Source organism: Trachypithecus francoisi, unplaced genomic scaffold (genome assembly GCF_009764315.1).
Source record: "Trachypithecus francoisi isolate TF-2019V2 unplaced genomic scaffold, Tfra_2.0 Lachesis_group9, whole genome shotgun sequence".
Lineage (NCBI taxonomy): Eukaryota > Metazoa > Chordata > Mammalia > Primates > Cercopithecidae > Trachypithecus > Trachypithecus francoisi.
The window spans coordinates 58,807,496-58,814,103 of record NW_022681474.1 but is presented as its reverse complement, the minus strand read 5'-3'; positions in this window follow the sequence as shown (position 1 = coordinate 58,814,103).

The following is a 6,608-nucleotide window of genomic DNA, read 5'->3' as shown; positions in this document are numbered from 1 at the left end:
ATGGCTACAGGAGTCTAAGGGCCAATGCTAGGGTCGTAGTAGCAGCCTGTAGCATATTTGTCCAAGCAACTAGACTTGGTGGCTATGGGATGGCCACCCTGTTTCAAGGTGCTGGCTGCCACTGCCATGTTAGCCAAAGATGCTAACAAGCTCACATTTGGGCAGAAGCTGATAATTCAGGTGCCCCACACAGTTGTCACCTTGACGGAACAGAGAGGACTTCGTTGGCTTTCTAACCCTAGCATGCTAAGATACCAAGGACTCCCATGCAAGAATCCATACATCACCTTAGAGACTGTGAATACCTAAATCTGGCCACACTGTTATCAATAGAATGTGCAGAACATGGAAAGACCCTGTTATGTGCCCCAGGGTACCACTGCTGTGTAGAAACAGTGGATAAAGTTTTTTCAAGCTGAAAAGACTTAAAGGATCAACCCTTAAAAAACCCAGATGTTGACTATTTTACTGATGGAAGCAGCTTCATATCTGAGGGTATCAGAAAGGCCGGATATGCTGTCATCACATTAAGCTCAGTGACAGAAGCCTGCCCCCTACTGGTAGGAACCTCAGCGCAGAAGGCAGAACTAATAGCTCTCACCAGAGCACTATTCCTAGAGAAGGGAAAGTCAGTGAACATCTATACTGACTCAAGATATGCTTTTGCCACCTTGCGTGCTCATGGAGCCATTTACAATGAAAGAGGACTGTTAACTGCTGAAGGAAAAGAAATAAAGAACACAAAGGAAATAGAGCAACTCCTAGAGGCTTTATGGGCTCCAACGGAGGTAGCAGTCATCCACTGTAAAGGACATCAAACAGGAGGAAGTGATAAGGCTACAGGAAACAGAAAAGCAGACAAGGAAGCAAAAAAGGCTACAATAATAGAAAACACAAAGAAAGAAGAGAATTATGCCATGCCCTTATTAGAGCCTTCCCTTGCAGACACTCCTAACTACTCGTCCAAAAAGAAGGCGCGGTTTGCGCAGGAAAATGGGAGTTATCAGAAAGGAGGCTGGTGGAAGTTTTCAGACGGGAGGCTTGCCATTCCAGAATCCATTGCCCCCTGATTTATAAAGCAGTTTCACCAAGGAACACACATGGGGAAGACAGCTTTAGAGATTCTCATAGGGCAGTATTTCTATGTGCCATGCTTAACTGCCATCACTCGAGCCATCTGCGAGCAGCGTGTAACTTGCACCCAGAATAACCCATGGCAAGGACCTATTTGGCTTCCAGGAATTCAGGAAACAGGAGCGATGCCATGTGAAACCTACTTGTAGACTTTACCGAACTGCCTCAGGCTGGAGGCTATCAGTACATGTTAGTGTTTGTCTGCACCTTTTCAGGGTGGGTCGAGGCACTCCCCACCAGGACAGAAAAGGCGTGAGAAGTAACCAGGATATTATTAAAAGACATTATTCCTAGATTTGGACTTCCTCTAACCTTAGTCTGGGACAATGGACCAGCTTTTGTGGCAGAAGTAGTACAGCAACTAACTTAGATGTTAAAAATTAAATGGAAACTGTATACAGCCTATCACCTACAAAGCTCTGCAAAGTTTGAAAGGATGAACCGGAAACTGAAACAACTGTTGAAGAAGTTTAGCCAAGAGACTCATTTAAGCGGGGACCAGGTATTATTCATGGTCCTTCTCTGAGTCAGGTGTACCCCTACTAAATTAACTGGGTATTCACCCTATGAGATAGTGTATGGTCCACCACCCCCACTTACATCTCAAATAAAAGGAGATTTAAGGGAAATTGGAGAACTGGCCCTAAGAAGACAAATGCAGGCATTAGGTGAATGCAAGAAGTACAAGGGTGGGTAAGAGAAAGAATACCCTGTCAGCCTTACAGATGCAATACATCCCTTTCAACCTGGGGATTCTGAATGGGTTGAACGCTGGAATCCTACCACCCTCGGGCACTTATAGGATGGCCCCCATATTGTGATCAAGTCTACCCCTACTGCTGTTAAAGTTGCAGGTATTACACCTTGGAGCCATCACAGCTGACTGAAACCTGCAGCCTCAATTCAAGACCAGTGGACAAGTCAGCAAGATCCAGATCATCCAACTCAACTGATCTTGCAGAGAAACCAAGGCACAGCAGGAAAAGATGACCACCCTGCTCCGACCACACCAGAGGCTGGTCTGTCAATGCATGGCTAAAGCTTAAGGAAATGTCAAGCCCTGCTCTAGTCACACAACTGGAAGGTGACTAGTCTACACATGGCTGAAGCTTAAGGAAAAGTCAAGCCCTGCTCTAGTCACACAACCGGAAGCTGACTAGTCTATGCACGGCCAACGCCTGAGGAAGCCAGCACTAGATAAGTAAATGTAGACTGAATTTGCAAGTGTAGTTATACCATTGCTTATACTGATTGTCTTGTTGTCATTGTATCTTTGCAATTGCTATCAAACTTGTTGCCCAGGAGGATGCCCGTGCATAGTATAAACTTAATTGCACTAATGACAATAATGGTAACAGGCATGGGAGGAAACCAAAATAATTGTCATCATTATATGATAGCAAGTTGGTCTGGTAAAGGTATAACTAAAACCCTGTCATATCAAACTTATTATAAGTGTACAGGAACTCCCCTGGGGACATGTGTTTATAATCAAACCAGTTACTCTGTCTGTAACCCAGGAAATAGGCAACCTCAAGTATGTTATCACCCAGGTCTCCTACCCTATGACTTCTAGTTTGAAATTCAAATAGGGAAACCTTTATTACCATCATATGCCAATCCTAAAGACGTTAGAACTGGGAAACTCATAAGCAAAACACAGGTATTCCCTTATTCACATAAATGATCTGTTTCTATATATTTTGATGCCTGTCAGGCTGCACACCTCAGCAACCTAAACAATCTAGGTGTAGTCTGCAAGAACTTCGGACAAGAAAGAGTCAGCACCAAGGCTGCTAAGATCATTACAGGAAAACCAGAAGAATGTCCTGAGTGTAACATTTAATGGACCACACATGAGTTCAGCCAATGCCTTTATGCAGGGAGAGTACCTCTGCTAACCAGTCAAGAAGGAAAGATGACTTTACCATACCAGAATTTGTTACAAGGTTCAATTCAAACCAGGTGTCTGGCTATTAAAAACCCCTATCATTGGAAGATACTACATAGCACAATGGGGGAAAGACTTTCAAACTCAAGTAGGAGATATGACTTGTTTAGGTCAGTAATATTTTGAAGAGTCTAAGAACAAGACACAGTGGAGAAGCTTTATAGACAATTCCTCTGTATTATATTTTAACCCTCTCTCTCAGTTTCCAGTGTTAAATGGTATCAACTAGATGCTCCAAATGTTTGGAAAGCACCAGCAGGACTATATTGGATCTGTGGGACAAAAGCCTGTTAACTATTGCCCAAGAAGTGTACCGGAGCCTGTGTTTTAGGGACAATAAGGCCATCCTTCTTCTTGCTCCCACTGAAACAAGGGGAAGATTTTAGTTACCCTGTCTGTAATGAAGAAAGAAAAAAGACCAGAAGAAATGTCTTTACTCAGATAAGTAATGTAGAAAAGATAAACACAAACATAAAGAAGTACATTGAGATAGGTAGCTGGAAAGATAAAGAATAGCCTCCTGAAAGAATTATCAAATACTGTGGGCCAGCTACATGGGTCCAAGATGGATCATGGGGCTACCACACCCCTATTTACATGTTAAACTGATTTATAAGATTGCAAGCGGTACTAGAAATCATAGTCAATTAAACAGCCTGAGCCTTGGATCTGTTAGCCATACAGGCCCCTCAAATGACTGCTATATGCTAAAATAGGCTAGCATTAGACTATCTCCTAGCCTCAGAAGGAAGAGTTTGTGGCAGGTTTAATTTGACCAACTGTTGCTTAGAAATCGATGATAAGGAAGAGCTGTATGGAAATTACTGCTAGAATGTGATAGTTAGCCCATGTCCCAGTCCAGACTTGGTCCGGATAGAGCTCAGACTCACTTTTTAGAAGATGGTTCTCATGGTTTGGAGGCTTTAAAACCTTGATAATTAGTTTTAAAGCTATAGTAGGAGGATGTCTAATACCGCCTTGTCTTTTACCTCTCCTTATCAGAAGCATCCAGTCTACTATTGAAGCAATAGTGGACCGAACAACTACCACCAAAATAATGACATTACAAAAATATCAGCCAGTCCCCCTGGAAAAATATGAGCCTACACAGGAAGAGATGAACGATTGTGGTGCTCTTTAATAATCTATATTTATGGTGAGCACCAAAGGTGGGGTATGAAGAAGGAATTCATGAATTTTACAAGTATAATCAAAGACCACCAAGAAATTTTTACTTTTTACTTCAAAAGGTAAGTGTAGTGTAGCCCCTGCACCACCATAGTCTAAGTTAGAGAAGAATACTAATGCCTGTTTTTCCTTCTGTGCTAGGCGAGCCTTATCTGTACTCACCAGTTTCACATTCCTCCTGTGAGTTCCTACTTCACCTCCGTAGCGCAGCTGCAAAGTTACAAGGTTGATTAGCACATGTTACAGAAACGTAGTTTCCCAAGGATGTGGAACATGTAGTATAGACAAATGTAAAAGACTGATCAACTGCCTTTGTTCTCACTTCTGTAAGTACACTTCCTACATCACGTAGCTCCCGGCCACTGACTGCTTAAAAGGTGGCTGCTTTCTTTGTCTGGGGCTCAGACTTTCCTTAACAATAGTCGTACTGAGCCAGGTGATCACCTTAATAAAGGCTTTCCTGAATTTTTTTAGTCTCTGCTATCTCTGATTGTCCCGCAACACCACCTCCCGGGTTCAAGTGATTCTCCTGCCTCAGCCTCCCGAGTAGCAGGGATTACAGACACGCACTGCCGCACCCAGCAAATTTTTGTATTTTTAGTAGAGAAGGGATTTCACCATGTTAGCCAGGATGGCCTCAATCTCCTGATCTTATGATCCACCCACCTTGGCCTCCCAAAGTGCTGGGATTACAGGCATGAGCCCCTGCACCCGGCCCAAATACTTTATTAAAAGAAGAAGCTGGGGACTAGAACTAATGGATAAAGGGCTGTTCCTGGGATGAGATTAACAAAAGCATACTGCGAACAGCAAGGGGGAAAGTCCTTAATCTGTTATCCTTCCTACAGTTATCATTATAAAATTTAAAAATTAGGCCAGGTGTGGTGGCTCACACCTGTACTTTCAACACTGTGGGAGGTCGAGGTGGGAAGATCACTTGGGGTCAGGTGTTCAAGACAAGCCTGGCCAACATGGTGAAACCCCATCTCTACTAAAAATACAAAAATTAACCAGGCGTGGTGGCAGGTGCCTCGAATGCCAGCTACTCAGGCAGCTGAGGTGGGAGAATTGCTTGAACCTGGGAGGCAGAGGGTGCAGTGAGCAGAAATCACACCACTGCACTCTAACCTGGGCAACACAACGAAACTCTGCTTCAAAAAAAAAAAAAAATTAGGCTGGGCATGGTGGCTTACACCTGTAATCCCAGCACTTTGGGAGGCCGAGGCGAGTGGATCACCTTAGGTCAGGAGTTCGAGACCAGCCTGAACAACATGGAGAAACCCCATCCCTACTAAAAATACAAAATTAGCCAGGTGTGGCTAATAGTTACTTGGGAGGCTGAGGTAGGAGAGTCACTTGAACCTGGGAGACAGAGGTTGCAATGAGCCGAGATCGTACCATTGTACTCCAGCCTAGGCAATAAAAGCAAAACTCCATCTCAAAAAAAATTAGAATGATATTAAATGTTAAAAACACAATGCTTCATTAGCTTACCCAAAAAAGATTCCACAGCACATAAGACAAGCCTATGCTTTATTTGTAGGCCCTTGACATAAATGAAATTAAGGGCACCACCACATAGCTTTCACATAAACATGGGTCACAAAGCACTGTTGACACTGTGAAATTCTGTAATTCTACAACTCTTTCAAAAATTTTGAGGGAATTGAACTATTTCAACTTTTGAGCATAACATGAGACTTTATTTATAAACATGATTTAGAATTCCCTTAAAGTATGACAATTTAAATTCTTATAAAATATGAGAGAATATATGTTTTCTATAGGGTCATGTATAATGGATAAAATACAAGGGAAAGGTTGAAAAGAGCCTCATGAAACTGATAGCAGTCATTACCTTTGTGGAAGAGGCTACACTGGGGACGCTGGTCAACAGAGCTTTTATACTTACATGAAAAGGCAATGCATTTTACTATTACTTGTGATGGTATAAATTAATAATTTTAAAGAATAGATAACACAAACCTGATACATACACTCACATTTGGGACAGAAGGAGAGGGGACAACCTAACACGGCTCTTTCTCTATGGCACGGGAACTTCCCCTCTCTGGTTTTCACTCTTGCCATCTTCAAACTGGGTCAATCTACTCTACCACCCAGGGTGCTGAAAATAAAATGTAGGAGCTCCTAGCCCAAGGCCTACCTGGAATATTGTAATTCCTCATTAAATGTGCTTTAAGTATTATATCAGGGTTCTCCAGAGAAACTGTGTGTGTGTGTGTGTGCGTGTGTGTGTGTTTGTACACTTGCATATATATGTGTGTATATATTTATGTATGTATATATATATGAGAGAGATCTATCATAAGGA